Source organism: Pseudophryne corroboree, chromosome 1 (genome assembly GCF_028390025.1).
Source record: "Pseudophryne corroboree isolate aPseCor3 chromosome 1, aPseCor3.hap2, whole genome shotgun sequence".
Lineage (NCBI taxonomy): Eukaryota > Metazoa > Chordata > Amphibia > Anura > Myobatrachidae > Pseudophryne > Pseudophryne corroboree.
Genome location: NC_086444.1, coordinates 455,535,513 through 455,552,069, shown reverse-complemented (window position 1 = coordinate 455,552,069; position 16,557 = coordinate 455,535,513).

The following is a 16,557-nucleotide window of genomic DNA, read 5'->3' as shown; positions in this document are numbered from 1 at the left end:
TCGGGTCATTTTCGCCAAAAAAAAAAAAAATTGTCAATGCAATTCAGTGCTTTCCGTCAAAAAAACGGACTTTCAAAATTCGACTTTTTGAAATTCGACTTTTTGCAAATTCGACTTTTCTGCAATGATACAAGTGCTGCAATTCGACAAAAGCATATTCAATTCAAGTTTGGAAATTCGACAGCAGTGCTTTTAGACAGTAAATTCGTCATTTTCAATCCGTCACACTTTGGAGGGTGAAAACAAAAACAAAATTTTTAAACATGTTTTTTTTGGTGTTTTTTTTTTTTGGGAATAGCATATCTATTTATATTAGAAGGGATAAGGTCCTTTTTTTTTTTTTTTGGAGGCACAAGTATTATTTATATATTTTTTAAAATATTATTATTATTATTATTTTTTTAGTGCTGGAACGGGAAAATTAAAAAAAAAAATGGCGTGGGGTCCCCCCTCCAAAGCATAACCAGCCTCGGGCTCTTCGAGCTGGTCCTGGTTCTAAAAATGCGGGGAAAAATTGGGCAGGGATCCCCCGTATTTTTAAAACCAGCACCGGGCTCTGCGCCTGGTGCTGGTGCAAAAAATACGGGGGACAAAACGAGCAGGGGTCCCCCGTATTTTTCACACCAGCATCGGGCTCCACTAGCTGGACAGATAATGCCACAGCCGGGGGTCACTTTTATACAGTGCCCTGCGGCCGTGGCATTAAATATCCAACTAGTCACCCCTGGCCGGGGTACCCTGGGGGAGTGGGGACCCCTTCAATCAAGGGGTCCCCCCCCCCAGCCACCCAAGGGCCAGGGGTGAAGCCCGAGGCTGTCCCCCCCCATCCAAGGGCTGCGGATGGGAGGCTGATAGCCTTGAGTAAAATGACAAGAATATTGTTTTTTCCAGTAGTACTACAAGTCCCAGCAAGCCTCCCCGCAAGCTGGTACTTGGAGAACCACAAGTACCAGCATGCGGGAGAAAAACGGGCCCGCTGGTACCTGTAGTACTACTGGGAAAAAAATACCCAAATAAAAACAGGACACAGACACCGTGACAGTAAAACTTTATTACACACTGCCGACACACACATACTTACCTATGTTCACACGCCGACATCGGTCCTCTTCTCCATGTAGAATCCACGGATACCTGAAAAGAAAAGTTCAATATACTCACCTCAGCCAGGGTCCAGAGATAAATCCACGTACTTGGCAAAAAAAGAAAACGGACACACGGACCACCGGACTGAAAGGGGTCCCATGCTGACACATGAGACCCCTTACCCCGAATGCCGGGACACCACGTGACTCCTGTCACTGAAGTCCCTTCAGCCAATCAGGAAGCGCTACTTCCGTGGCGCTCACCTGATTGGCTGTGCGCTGTCTGTGCTGTGACAGCGCATCGCACAGCTCGGTCCATTAGTTTCAATGGTGGGAACTTTGCCGTCAGCGGTGGGGTTACCCGCGGTCAGCCGCTGACCGGCGGGTGACCTCACCGCTAGCCGCTAAGTTCCCACCATTGAAAATAATGGACGGAGCTGTGCGATGCGCTGTCACAGCACAGACAGCGCACAGCCAATCAGGTGAGCGCCACGGAAGTAGCGCTTCCTGATTGGCTGAAGGGACTTCAGTGACAGGAGTCACGTGGTGTCCCGGCATTCGGGGTAAGGGGTCTCATGTGTCAGCATGGGACCCCTTTCAGTCCGGTGGTCCGTGTGTCCGTTTTCTTTTTTTGCCAAGTACGTGGATGTATCTCTGGGCGTGGATGTACCTCTGGACGCTGGAAGGTGAGTATAATTTTTTTCACAGGTACCCTCGGATCGTCGGAGACCGTGGCAGTCGGCGTGTCAACATAGGTAAGTATGTGTGTGTCGGCAGTGTGTAATAAAGTTTTACTGTCACGGTGTCTGTGTCCTGTTTTTATTTGGGTATTTTTTTTTCCAGTAGAACTACAGGTACCAGCGGGCCCGTTTTTCTCCCGCATGCTGGTACTTGTGGTTCTCCAAGTACCAGCTTGCGGGGGAGGCTTGCTGGGACTTGTAGTTCTTCTGGAAAAAACAATATTCTTGTCATTTTACTCTAGGCTATCAGCCTCCCATCCGCAGCCATTGGATGGGGGGGACAGCCTCGGGCTTCACCCCTGGCCCTTGGGTGGCTGGGGGGGTGTACCCCTTGATTGAAGGGGTCCCCACTCCCCCAGGGTACCCCGGCCAGGGGTGACTAGTTGGATATTTAATGCCACGGCCGCAGGGCACTGCATAAAAGTGACCCCCGGCTGTGGCATTATCTGTCCAGCTAGTGGAGCCCGATGCTGGTGTAAAAAATACGGGGGACCCCTACTCTTTTTGTCCCCCGTATTTTTTGCACCAGCACCAGGCGCAGAGCCCGGTGCTGGTTTTAAAAATACGGGGGATCCCTGCCCAATTTCCCCCCCCGCATTTTTGGAACCAGGACCAGCTCGAAGAGCCCGAGGCTGGTTATGCTTTGGAGGGGGGACCTCACACCATTTTTTTTTCGTGTTTTTCCCGTTTTTTCCCGTTTTTTTAAATCGCGGCAAAATCCGGCAAATCGGACGTTTTTCGCCCGCGGGACTGTCGAATCCGTTTTTCATTGAATATGGTGAATTCCGGCAGCCACCTGCCGGAATTCACCTGTCGAATTGTGTCGAATTTAAAAACGGCGATAATTTGCCGCGATTCGCCGTGAATTGCATATACCCCTATGTGTGTGCGTGTGTGTGTGTGTGTGGGGGGGGGGGGGGGGAGAAAAGAGTTAGACGCTAGAGGAAGGGTTAGAGATTAGGAATGGACTGCTCACCAGAAGGCTGGAGCAGCAAAGGTCTATCACAGAAGTGACAACCACGTGACCACCAGAACCTGAAGGCTGAAGCCGCTGCAGCTGTCAGGAAGAAGTATGTGACCACTGAGTTACCAGGGAAGACATATCGACATTGTAACTTGCCGACATTTCAGCATGATGAATATAGAAATGGTCAGCATTGATATTATGACCATGCTGATATGATGAATGTCGTCATTATGACGTTCCAATTGCTCATTACTCTAGCTCTTTGTATCTCAGTGCTGATACTGATCATGAACTTAGCATCAGTCAGGCCCCATTTATTACTTAAGAAAAAATATATAGAAAAAAGAATTGACCAAGTGCTTTACCACAACAATTTCTGTGCAGCCAGTAATATAGGGCTACTCTCGCTATTCGTTTGGACAAAAATGAAAAAGAACTGGTATTACAGTGCACATGAATTGGAAACAAATAATTTATTAAAACACTTATAAAAAAACAATGAATCTCAGCTACCAGCCAGTTTTCAGAGCTTAACAACAGACACATTCAAATAAACATATACAATATATAAAAATTTCTTTCTAGCAGTGAGTCTCCCCGCTTGGAAACAGTTTCTAATGGATCCACTTAACTCATTGGAGTAAAATGTAGACAATGGGGGAAATTCAAATGTTTGAAAAGTCGGTTGGGTGTCTGGTTTTTCCTGTCTATTAGATAGGAAAAAAACAGACTCCCAACTGACTTTTCAAACAACTAAATATCCCCCAATGTGTCAATTTAATATCAAGTTAATATAGTTGATGAGAGTTCTGTGTTGTTCCTATATGCTGGCAAAACACAATTAAAATGAATTTGCAAATCCTCTAGATAAGTAGAATCCGCTGTATAAAAGACATAAACTGTTTTGTCTGGCCAGACGGTTAATTAAAGGTGTTCTCACCACTCTCCACACTATCCTGCTGCAAATTGTCATCCTCGGCTGCTGGCGCAGTCATCTCTGGTGGACTGTCAGTGGAAAGATTCCAGTGTACAGATGCTCAGGATTAGTGTGTGGATATCACCGGTGTGGGTATTTTGAGATCTAGTAAGTACAGTCTTAACGCGTTACACCTGCAGCAGGATAGTGTGGAGAGTGGTGAGAACACCTTTAATTAACCGCCTGGCCAGACAAAACAGACAGTCTATGGGTTCTATTTACTAAGCCTTGGATGGAGATAAAGTGCATGGAGATAAAGTACCAGCCAATCAGATCCTAACTGCCATGTCACAGGCTGTGTTTGAAAAATGACAGTTAGGAGCTGGTTGGTTGGGACTTTATCTCCATGTACTTTATCTCCATCCAATGCTTAGTAAATAGACCCCTATGTCTTTTATACAGTGGATTCTACTTATCTGGAGGATTTGAAAATTCATTTTTATTGTGTTTTACCAGCATATAGGAACAACACAGAACTCTCAACAGCTATATTAACTTGATATTAAATTGACACATTGTCTGCATTTTACTCCAATGAGTTAAGTGGATCCATTAGAAACTGTTTCCAAGCGGGGAGACTCACTGCTAGAAATAAATTTTGATACATTGTATATGTTTAATTGAATGTGTCTGTTGTCAGGGCTGTTTCACATACACATGTTTTGACCGGACAGCAAAAAGCCATCCGGTTTTCTCACGTTTTTTTTATTGAAGTATTGTTGCCATTGGGGCTTTCACACAACACGGCCCCGGCCCGGCTGCTGGTTTGCAGCCGGATCTATCCACTGAATAGTCCGGCTACCGTGCCGGGGCCGTGCCCTCCTTGTAGGCAGTCTAGACTGTGTGTGAATGGGAGCTTTTACACACAACGGCTGTCTTCTTCTTCTGCTGCTGCACATGCGCACAGCAGTAAGCACGGCTGAAAGCCGTTGTGTGTGTAAGGCTTTGCCTGCCGGTAAAAAAAACGAACGACTTTTGTCCGTCTTTTTGCCGTCCGGACAAAACCTGTTTGTGTGAAACAGCCCTTAAGCTCTGAAAACCGTCCGATAGCTGAGATTCATTGATTTTTATATGTGTTTTAATAAATTATTTGTTTCCAGTTCCTGTGCGCTGTAATACCAGTTCTTTTTCCATTTATTACTTACTGCCACATCCAAAATACACCTTTCACTCATATATACTATTATATTTTTATGCAATCTGCTTTTATTAGTAAGCACAAATTTTCATGAACAGCATGTAAACCTTATTTTAAATTAGTGGTTCCCAAACTTTCTTGAATCTTGGTGCCCCCTAGTATCAGGTTTTTTCCCCCTGTCATTTATTTTATTTATTTATTACCAGTTATTTATATAGCGCACACATATTCCGCAGCGCTTTACAGAGAATATTTGCCCATTCACATCAGTCCCTGCCCCAGTGGAGCTTACAATCTAGATTCCCTATCACATGTACACTCACACACATTCATGCTAGGGTTAATTTTTGTTGGGAGCCAATTAACCTACCAGTATATTTTTGGATTGTGGGAGGAAACCAGAGTACCCGGAGGAAACCCACGCAAGTACGGGGAGAATATACAAACTCCCCACAGTCCACTGCCTCCACCAATCTACCTCTCCCTGCCATCATCTGCCTCTCCCAGCCACTTCTACATGTCACCCACTGCCTCCCCAGTCACCACCTGCCTCCTCATCTCCCACTGTCACCCACAACCTCTCCTGCTGTAATTCACTGCCTCTCCCCATGGGGTGGAGGAGGAGGGGCCCAGAGCATATTTTTGAACTTTTGAACTTAGGCCCACTACTCACAAGTCCTACCACAGACTGGACCTCATGCAGAGCTGGAAGCAAATGTACCATCCTGAGACGTATTTTGAGATGGCAGCAGGTGCAAAATGCTACCAGATGCTATCAGTGACAAATGAAACATGTGCAGAGAGATTAGATTTGGGTAGGGTGTGTTAAAACTGATATCTACTGTAAATTGCAATGTAAAAATAAAGTAGCCAGTACTTACCATGCACAGAAACAATAAAACATACCCACATCTAAATCTCTCTGCACATGTTACATCTGCCCCACCAGCAGTGCAACATGGTTTTGTTCAATTGTTTTGTTTTGTTTCTTTGTTTGTTTGATAACTCTGAATAATCCTCATATGTAACTGGATCAACTGCATAACCAGGAACCAAGGTACTAATCACTAGGGAGCGAAATTGTACTGGCAAGGAACAGAGTGCAGGCCCATGTTCAAGTATGTTGCTTTTATCGCTGATAGGCTGAGGAGAGCATGTGATTGTAGCATGTTATTATAGCTGAAGGAAACTTGGTGGAAGAATAGATCATACGACTGTAATCAAGATGCCGGACCAATGTAACAGAAAAGCGTGAACCGCCTGGGGGGAAAAATGGCAACTAAGGGACTAATTCAAGGTTGATTGCAAAGGCAAAATCTCCCTCTAATAGGCAAAACCATGTGCACTGCAGGGGGAGGGGGGGGCAGATATAACGTGTACAGAGAGAGTTAGATTTGGGTGGTGACAATGCCTATATGTTTATCCTATTTAAAACACTTTAAAAGGTTAAGAGACACAGTACGCAATTGGCGCAAAAGGTACCGCAAGGGTACGCCCTTAGTGTAGCAGACGCTGTGCACAGGGTGTGAGCACAGGCGTAGCAGACACTTACAGAATTAAACTTTAATAACTATACCTTATACAATGTACTTATACTGTAAACCCTTGTGCAGTGATAAGGTGTAAATGCAACACAGTGTAACCTTGTTAGTCTAAAAGCTGTATGAGCGTAGGTGACGCTCAGAGAACCTCTTAGCAATATAATAAACACTCAAATACCGGTCTAAGGGTCTAACGCCTTTTAAGGAAATGAATGAACGTTCAATTGCAAAAGAATAATACAATACAAGTTATACACTACCAAGATAACATAAAATACCTAACCGGATAACTACACATAAAATACAATACAGATACAATTACATTTAAGGGGGAAGGAGAGAGAGAGAATGGCTTATAACATAAAATAAGAGACAATATGTCTGCAGAGAATTTACACATGTGAGAAACAATCGCTGCGCAGTTAGTCAATGCTGAGACCCTTTGTGGAGAGAAAAATTGAGCTCACCCAGGCTGGCTGTCCCTATATACACAACACCCAGTAACAACACAATGGTCCCTACAATACCGCATGGGACAGAAGCTAGACTCCATTTTGGGAAAAACTCCCATGATTCCAAAGTCTGTAACATATGATTTAAAAGGGAATGCTAGCAGCCATTTTAGATTTGCAAGTCCAAACACATGGCATTCTTTAATTGACAAAGCCTATACCATAATCACATAGCAGAAGACATAAGACTCCACTATATTCCAAAATGTCTAAGCTTCAATATAATGCATATGTTCTGATTTTACAATTCCAAACCATCTAAATCACCTTTCACAATTTATAGCCAACACAGTATCTCAATAACCAGGTACCCACAAGTATCAGCCTGCTATTGCTACAAGCACATGACTACAGTAACAAAAGGAAGTATGTTTTGACTTCTAACCTTCAGCAAGATGTATCATGTAAAACTACTATAATCTGTTACAAATCACCATCCATAAATGTATACCAGAGATGCTATGCTACAGATTGTCTACTGTTCCAATTCATTACAGATTTCATAGAGTATCATCCCAACACCCAACAATCACACAACTGCACAAGCATCATTAACCTTAAGCCATTTGTATCTCCAAACTAACTATTCTATGCCAATCATTTCACAACTACTTTACCACAAACACATATTTAAACTATTCTATGCCATTAAGCCATGTGAATTCAATACTTAGCCTTTCGCTTGGAGCCTGGTGATAAGCAAGCCATGCTTCTGGATGCTTGCTTGGTTCTGAGTGAGTCAGTGTGCCCTGTGATTTCCAGTGGGTATATCATACCTGCATTCCAGCTGTGGGGGGGTGTCAACCACAGGAAGTGTGTGTCTTTCACAGCATGTGGGCTAGCTGTATCAGTGAGCTGAGCATGTCATCTTGGTTATGCAAAACGTTGTGTGATGACTAACACATTCCTGTCTTGTGGAAAGCTATTGTTTGGCGAATACAAAACAAACCCTGTCTCTGGGTTTTGTTCGGTATTCTCAATGTCCACTTTCCGTTGAGACAATGACATCTCAGCCATCATTCTTCTGGAGACAAAACCAGCCCCATTCGTAAACACAGGTGTTGGCCCTCCTCATTGAGTCTCAAAGCTTAGTGTAATTAAAGGCTATTGTATTCCGTCTGCGGGAAAGAAACTGATTCGGAATACAATTAATCTTCAATTACTATTCCTGTGCTTAACTATGCATAAGAACATGTGAAGCCCTTTTAACATGCAAAGGGGAATCTCTAAGGTCTAGGAGCCATCTTGAGACCCACTGATACCTGTTGAACTCAGGGGAATATTAACTTATAAAATACATTATTTTGATTAAATATGCAGCGTGCACACGCATGAAGTGCATATATGGCAACGTGCAGTGTGATATTTTTCTGACTTTGACAGTCCACCCTTTGGCAGTCACCAATAACTGCCACTTCCTAAAACATTTCAAAAAGAGAAAAATATATGTCATATGTAAATACATTTCTATGATTGGGTAAGGGAGGAGAGAAGAAGGTGGGAAAAGGGTATGACCTAGTGAGATAGCAGAAGCATGTGTGTATGAATCCATGTTTGGGGGGTCATGTATCATCGTGCCGTACGTGTTTTAAAATCAAGCTTCGAGGTATTGCGAAGTATACATTTGAATTCCTTCTTATCCCGTATTAAGGGTCTGTGGATGGGCTGTCAAACTTTACCGAGCTCTTTTCGGCTTTTGGTTGCAACAAAATGGGGGAGCACATTTTAGTTAATGATACATGAATGGGGGAATATGTGAGTGCTGATATCTGTGCCTATATTCCCTATCGACTATGTGTGTCATTACCTGAAGGTTGTAGAAATGAAGATAAGGAGCAATTATGGTAAATGCAGTGATATTCTATGTGAGGTTAATATGCATTTGTTGATTGAAGTCTTGTCTGAAGTCTTGTCTTGATGTACATGTTGACTGTAGTCTCCTTGGGCTTTTGCCAAATGTGCGAGCAAAAGTTCTCTCAATGTCCATAGACTTACAAAAAGTGTTGGGCTAGCGTAAAATTAACGTTACTAGGGATAAGCGGGTCTATGGCATAGTCCATCTGTTGTTTGTGTAAAAGGTTGTCAAATTCTTCTTCCAAGCGAGTCCTTGTACCTTGGAGGAAAACAAAGGAGAAACGGGTGAAAGAAACAGGTCGTGGAATCACCTTTTATCACAGCGTGGTTTCAATGGTTGGGTCGTAAATCAAATCAATTTTGTTATGCGATACAGTCATTACTTCAGGCGTTACTTTTCCAATATAACATAACCCTTCTGAGTTTGGGGCAAGCCACTTATACGCCTTCCTCCTGCATATGAAATATGCATCATCGGGGAGAACATATGGGACGGAGTAGGACATTACCATGTTACACATTTTCCATGTGGACTCTCCTAACCCTAATTCTCCCATCTGTTTAGTACACGTATCAGTTTGTACGATATGTGCACAGTATCCTGGTGATACCTCTCCAACTCTCATGGTCCTACTTCCTAGGGTATACCTATATCGGAAATATTTTCCACTACCGGCTATGTGGCGTATAAGTTCTGTATCTGTAGGCATTCTATCGGCTCTGTATGAAAAGGTCATGGTTTGGTTATTCCATGACACTTCCCAATTTCCCGGCTTTCGGGGATTGGAAATGTTAAAACATACTAGGGATCTATCCACATGATATTGGTGGAGCTTCAAACTAGGAGGACTAGAGATATTAAACCTCTTGTCCACCGGTCTCCCACCACTTAACTCAAGTACCTCTCCTATAGTTAAAGGGAATGGTACTAATCCTGATTTGCTATGGCCTTGAGGTACTTGAGAGCATACCCAACAGTCTGTTTGGTTTAACACCTTACCCACTAATGAATGATAGTCACCCAATGGATGCCGGTCCATGTTAACGTCAAAACTGGACTGACATTTCTTGATACACCCATCCTCAACTACACTGTCACAGAGTCTACAGATACATTTCTCTTTAGCTAACAATCCTTCACAATGTCTATAAATAACATGGCTGCTGGATCGTTTCTGGTACTCGCCTTTGCTCGGTGATTGTGTTGCTATTGGAAATTTACACCTCCGTCTTAGTCATCAGAAACCCTTCTGGATCCTTTCTCGACCTCACTGGTACTCTCACCGAAACAGACTGCTCTGGTCAACATCATGGTCAACAGGAAAATCCATATCACATTCTCTTGGGGCAAGTCCATCTTACAGGAGGAGAAAAGGAGAGATTTGTAATGGGGGTACAGAAAAACAGTTTGAGGGGGAGAGAAACTTGTTACGATAATTAGTTCTCTAGTCTTGTTGTTCTTCTTGTTCTGCTGTCATCTCAAAGGTGCTGTCTCTCAGTCTTCCAACCGAACATTCTGGTGATACAATATTTCTTCCAAACCAGCGATCTCTCTGTAAGGAGCAAAAATCTTGCATTACCATTTGTCTAACTGATGTGTGACATACCATCTTTAAAACATGAAAACATGAGTGAGAAGTGAGAGAGGAAACAAAAAAAAAACGAAAGAGAGAGAGAACAATTCATATACATATATATTACATAAACCAACAATAAACAACAACAGGAAAAAAAAAATTTTTCAAACATTTTAGAACATTGTCAGATCTGCCGTTCATCATGAGGCTGTCATATCTACATGTCCAATGGTATCCTTGCTCAGTCCCTCCCACCAGCACCTCCATACTCCACCCTTTGTATCTGGCCAGGATACATTGATGCGGGTAGGTCATGCTGGGGTTTGGTAGACTTCTGCAAAGACCAAGTAGCTATGCAATGTTTGAGTCCTACCGATGACCGTCAGAGATGGGGAAAAAGAAAACATTTCACAGATACATTAAAAATTTTACCCGGTCATTCCTGTGTCTTCAGGGAATGACCTCCCAATTTATTAACCGTTACCTCAGGCTTACCATCAGTCCTAATGATCACCTTTCCTGACTACATATCATGGGTGTGGCCCAAACTCCTTCCTATGTGATCTCTGATTACAATTTGGTGTGTCATAACTTTGCTCATATCTTTGTCTAGGGGGTTTATATGAATTTGGTCTACTTCTTGATCTACAATCTCTTGCAAAATGACCTTCCTTCTGGCAATTATAACACCTTTTCACCTTTGACTTACCCACAGGGATCTGGGGCTTCTTTGTTTCCCTGTGCTTGATGATGTTTTGCTCATGCCCAACAGCGTAGTTCCTTAATGCAGTTACTGAGTTATTTCTCCAGTTAGGTAGAGAGGCTTGTATACTCGTTCTTAATACTGCTACTTTCCTGTAGTGTACATTTGTTTTAATATATTGTGTTCACCCTGACAGGATTTTGTTCCATTATGCTATTTTGTGTTAACTCTTTGGTGTAAGATGCATTTGTCTGTGAGTAACATACAATACCGTACTTACCTGTTGACACGACCTCACCTGACCCTCCGTTAGGGGGTTCTGCTATTGCCTTTACCAACTTGGCCGTGTCCCTCTGGGTGTCTCGTATGATGACTGCTGGGTAGAGTGTTGACATCGTGTTGGTTTCACCTTCTCGCTGGTGATCCTGAGGGGAGTTTAACATGGGGTGCGACTTGCACAGGTTAACATTTGTTATTTTGACACTTTCATTTTTATAAACATTATTACATTTGTTACTTTCATTCTTAATACAGTTACTAAGTGCATTTTTATCGTACACCATCGCGCCATTCTCTGCAGCCATAATCCTCTCCATTGCCATGTCTCTCCTCCCAAGAAGAGAGTTAGATATGCAGGTTAAATTTCTTTGCATTTCACTTTCCTGTTGCCACAATTTGAAATAATCATAATGTCTAATACGCCTTTTTGAAGACTTAATCAGGCAGACTCTTCTCCTTAAATTCTGTAACACTTCTGGGTTAAAAGTACCTACCCGGGAAACTTCTCCCCGTCATACACAGTCATCCTTTCCCATTCATTGCATAATATTTCTGTGTGATGACCATCTTGGTCTGATTTCTCACACATGACCTTGCCGACCTGATTGATCGGTTTCAAATCAACCTGAACCAGGGTTGATCGCCCCTTACCTGAACAAGTGGCCCCCATCTCTGCAGGCGTTGCTTTCGCTACCTCTGACTTCCAATCAGGGTCTTCGGCAACCCTTACAGAAAACCAAAATGTCCGGGGTAAGGCTGCGGTGGGGGTGTTGCTTCGAAGTCCGCCCACTTAACTCCCGCCCACGTTGGCCAGTACTGCAATCACTGTTCCCAGAGCTGCTGTACCCAACCTAGGGCCCCTATGAACCTTTATTTACTGGGGCGTGTTGGACCTTCCAGTCCCCAGCAAGTATCGGTTGTTGGAATGTCCCCGAGTGATCAGGCTACTTCCCTTAAAATAAAAAAAATTACACAAATCACGTTAACAATGTGCAAGTAGCGTTCTTCTGAATTCAAGACACGCTAATGCACACAATCACATGCGGTACAATCGTATCTGCACACAAGCAACTAATCTTATGTGCGGAACGATCAGTGGAATCAAAAATTTCTGCTGCGAATTCCTTCAGCCTTGAGCTTTGTTGGCCTATATGGGTCTCGCACCAACCCCTCTTCGGTTGTGCTTCTCTACTTCTAGTCTGCTGTACCTGAACCTCTTGTTCTGTGACCTCCTGGTCCGTGACCTCCTGGTCCGTGACCTCCTGGTCTGTTATGTACAGCAGACTCTACTGCTCATTAATGTGTCGAGTCTAACAAGGGACGCCTCCCAAGCCACCCCACGATATCACTCTCGCTGGTGTACCTCTTTCTACTGGCCTATGGTTCCCACTTCCGTAATAAAAGAGAATTCTTATATATACACACACTCTTACCACATGTACACTTTAATTTTTATTTCTGCGCAGAAATCCTTTCATTCAGTATTAGCCTAACCCAGAAGAATTGCAATAGAGAAGGTTTTTTCTTTTAACTTTAAACTTTTGGATTTGAGATAGATTTGTGTTATTTTTCGCGTTACTTCCTTATCACCTACTAGAACAATACTATCGTGCGGTTTGTATTATGTGGGCGTATCCGTACGCTCCGTTGCGTAATATACGCTCCGTGCGTCGACCCTTGCTGCGTACGCCCTGCCCTTGTAAGGACACGCGTACACAGACCAAGTACGTTCACAGTAACACACTACACGTTTATCAATGTGAATAATCTTTAACTGTAATCATTCACTATACACCACCCAAATCTCCCTTGTATTCTTAGGCGAGACTGTGTGCGTGCCTTTTACAATTATACCCTTAAATATTACTTTTTATCTTTTAACTTTTAATAACAACAAATGTCTCAGCGCTTTACCAATGGTATGTGGCAATCAGGAGAATGAGATGTGAAAATACACAGATGAACATGCAATTCTAAATTAATCTAATAATCACTGCTTGCAATAGTATGATTCTCATTGTATAGCTATCCTGTAGAACATACATTGATGTCACACACATATAGATATTACATCTATGAGACCCATTCACTTCTCTAATTTGCATATGAATGTGCCCTAGACTGTGTGTGTGAGGGTGATTTTCTTTACTGCTTGGAGAAAAAAAAAAAAAAACAAATCAGTCACACAGGTTCATTTGCATTTCAATGGCCATCCTACAAGTAGCAGAGTTAAAACAGGTTCTTGAAGAGAGACAGTGACCAAAAAAAAAAACTACTTTGTTTTATTTGTGTATTTCTTAAATCAAATATTTAATGTATTATTCATTTTTTTATTAAACTCTATCTGAACCACTTATGATTGACTATGATATGGACTAAACGAATGCATAAAAAAAAACTCATTAAATGATGATTTCTTTTAGACAATGGATGGCTGATTATTTCCTGAGTCAACTGAAAATCAGCCGCTTAGGGGGAAAAAAAATAAAAAAAATTGGCCTTCCCAAAATGGCCGCTGCTCCTCCCCCTTCCACATCCATGAGGGCCACACAAAATGGTGGACAGACCATGCTGCTTCTTGTCACAAAGAAAGTCATCATTCAAACTCCTAAAGTTATTCTAGGCCTGAGTTTTTAAAAAAAAAAAACTATATCAAGGCTATGCAGCAACTTTTAAATGTACTTTTAAACCTACTTAAACAGATAAACCATCCAATCTGCGTGTGTAGTTGGCACCAAATAGAAATAAAAACCAGATTTACAAAGACAATAACGTACTGTTCCTACCTTCCAGTTCCCGATTTCCCTCAGCACTCCTTACCAAGTGAAGCAGATGCTTATCTGGTCAGCACTGCGAGGGACAGCACCTTCCCGCCTTTTGCTGATCGATAATGTCTGCTAAAGTTACCTAGTGCAGATATGTGAAGACCGGAGGAGCCCTCAATTGACAATGCCTATATGTTTATCCTATTTAAAACACTTTAAAAGGTTAAGAGACACAGTACGCAATTGGCGCAAAAGGTACCGCAAGGGTACGCCCTTAGTGTAGCAGACGCTGTGCACAGGGTGTGAGCACAGGCGTCGCAGACACTTACAGAATTAAACTTTAATAACTATACCTTATACAATGTACTTATACTGTAAACCCTTGTGCAGTGATAAGGTGTAAATGCAACACAGTGTAACCTTGTTAGTCTAAAAGCTGTATGAGCGTAGGTGACGCTCAGAGAACCTCTTAGCAATATAATAAACACTCAAATACCGGTCTAAGGGTCTAACGCCTTTTAAGGAAATGAATGAACGTTCAATTGCAAAAGAATAATACAATACAAGTTATACACTACCAAGATAACATAAAATACCTAACCGGATAACTACACATAAAATACAATACAGATACAATTACATTTAAGGGGGAAGGAGAGAGAGAGAATGGCTTATAACATAAAATAAGAGACAATATGTCTGCAGAGAATTTACACATGTGAGAAACAATCGCTGCGCAGTTAGTCAATGCTGAGACCCTTTGTGGAGAGAAAAATTGAGCTCACCCAGGCTGGCTGTCCCTATATACACAACACCCAGCAACAACACAATGGTCCCTACAATACCGCATGGGACAGAAGCTAGACTCCATTTTGGGAAAAACTCCCATGATTCCAAAGTCTGTAACATATGATTTAAAAGGGAATGCTAGCAGCCATTTTAGATTTGCAAGTCCAAACACATGGCATTCTTTAATTGACAAAGCCTATACCATAATCACATAGCAGAAGACATAAGACTTCACTATATTTCAAAATGTCTAAGCTTCAATATAATGCATATGTTCTGATTTTACAATTCCAACCCATCTAAATCACCTTTCACAATTTATAGCCAACACAGTATCTCAATAACCAGGTACCCACAAGTATCAGCCTGCTATTGCTACAAGCACATGACTACAGTAACAAAAGGAAGTATGTTTTGACTTCTAACCTTCAGCAAGATGTATCATGTAAAACTACTATAATCTGTTACAAATCACCATCCATAAATGTATACCAGAGATGCTATGCTACAGATTGTCTACTGTTCCAATTCATTACAGATTTCATAGAGTATCATCCCAACACCCAACAATCACACAACTGCACAAGCATCATTAACCTTAAGCCATTTGTATCTCCAAACTAACTATTCTATGCCAATCATTTCACAACTACTTTACCACAAACACATATTTAAACTATTCTATGCCATTAAGCCATGTGAATTCAATACTTAGCCTTTCGCTTGGAGCCTGGTGATAAGCAAGCCATGCTTCTGGATGCTTGCTTGGTTCTGAGTGAGTCAGTGTGCCCTGTGATTTCCAGTGGGTATATCATACCTGCATTCCAGCTGTGGGGGGGTGTCAACCACAGGAAGTGTGTGTCTTTCACAGCATGTGGGCTAGCTGTATCAGTGAGCTGAGCATGTCATCTTGGTTATGCAAAACGTTGTGTGATGACTAACACATTCCTGTCTTGTGGAAAGCTATTGTTTGGCGAATACAAAACAAACCCTGTCTCTGGGTTTTGTTCGGTATTCTCAATGTCCACTTTCCGTTGAGACAATGACATCTCAGCCATCATTCTTCTGGAGACAAAACCAGCCCCATTCGTAAACACAGGTGTTGGTCCTCCTCATTGAGTCTCAAAGCTTAGTGTAATTAAAGGCTATTGTACTCCGTCTGCGGGAAAGAAACTGATTCGGAATACAATTAATCTTCAATTACTATTCCTGTGCTTAACTATGCATAAGAACATGTGAAGCCCTTTTAACATGCAAAGGGGAATCTCTAAGGTCTAGGAGCCATCTTGAGACCCACTGATACCTGTTGAACTCAGGGGAATATTAACTTATAAAATACATTATTTTGATTAAATATGCAGCGTGCACACGCATGAAGTGCATATATGGCAACGTGCAGCGTGATATTTTTCTGACTTTGACAGTGGATTATAATGTCTCTGTGCGGGGTAAATACTGGCTGCTTTATTTTTACACTTCAGTTTAGATTTCAGTTTGAACACTGACACCCCACCCAAATCTAACTCTCTCTGCACATGTTACATCTGCCCCACCTGCAGTGCACATGGTTTTGCCATTTAGAGGAAGATTTTACTTTTGCGCTTGACCTTGAATTAGCCCTTAAGCATGCA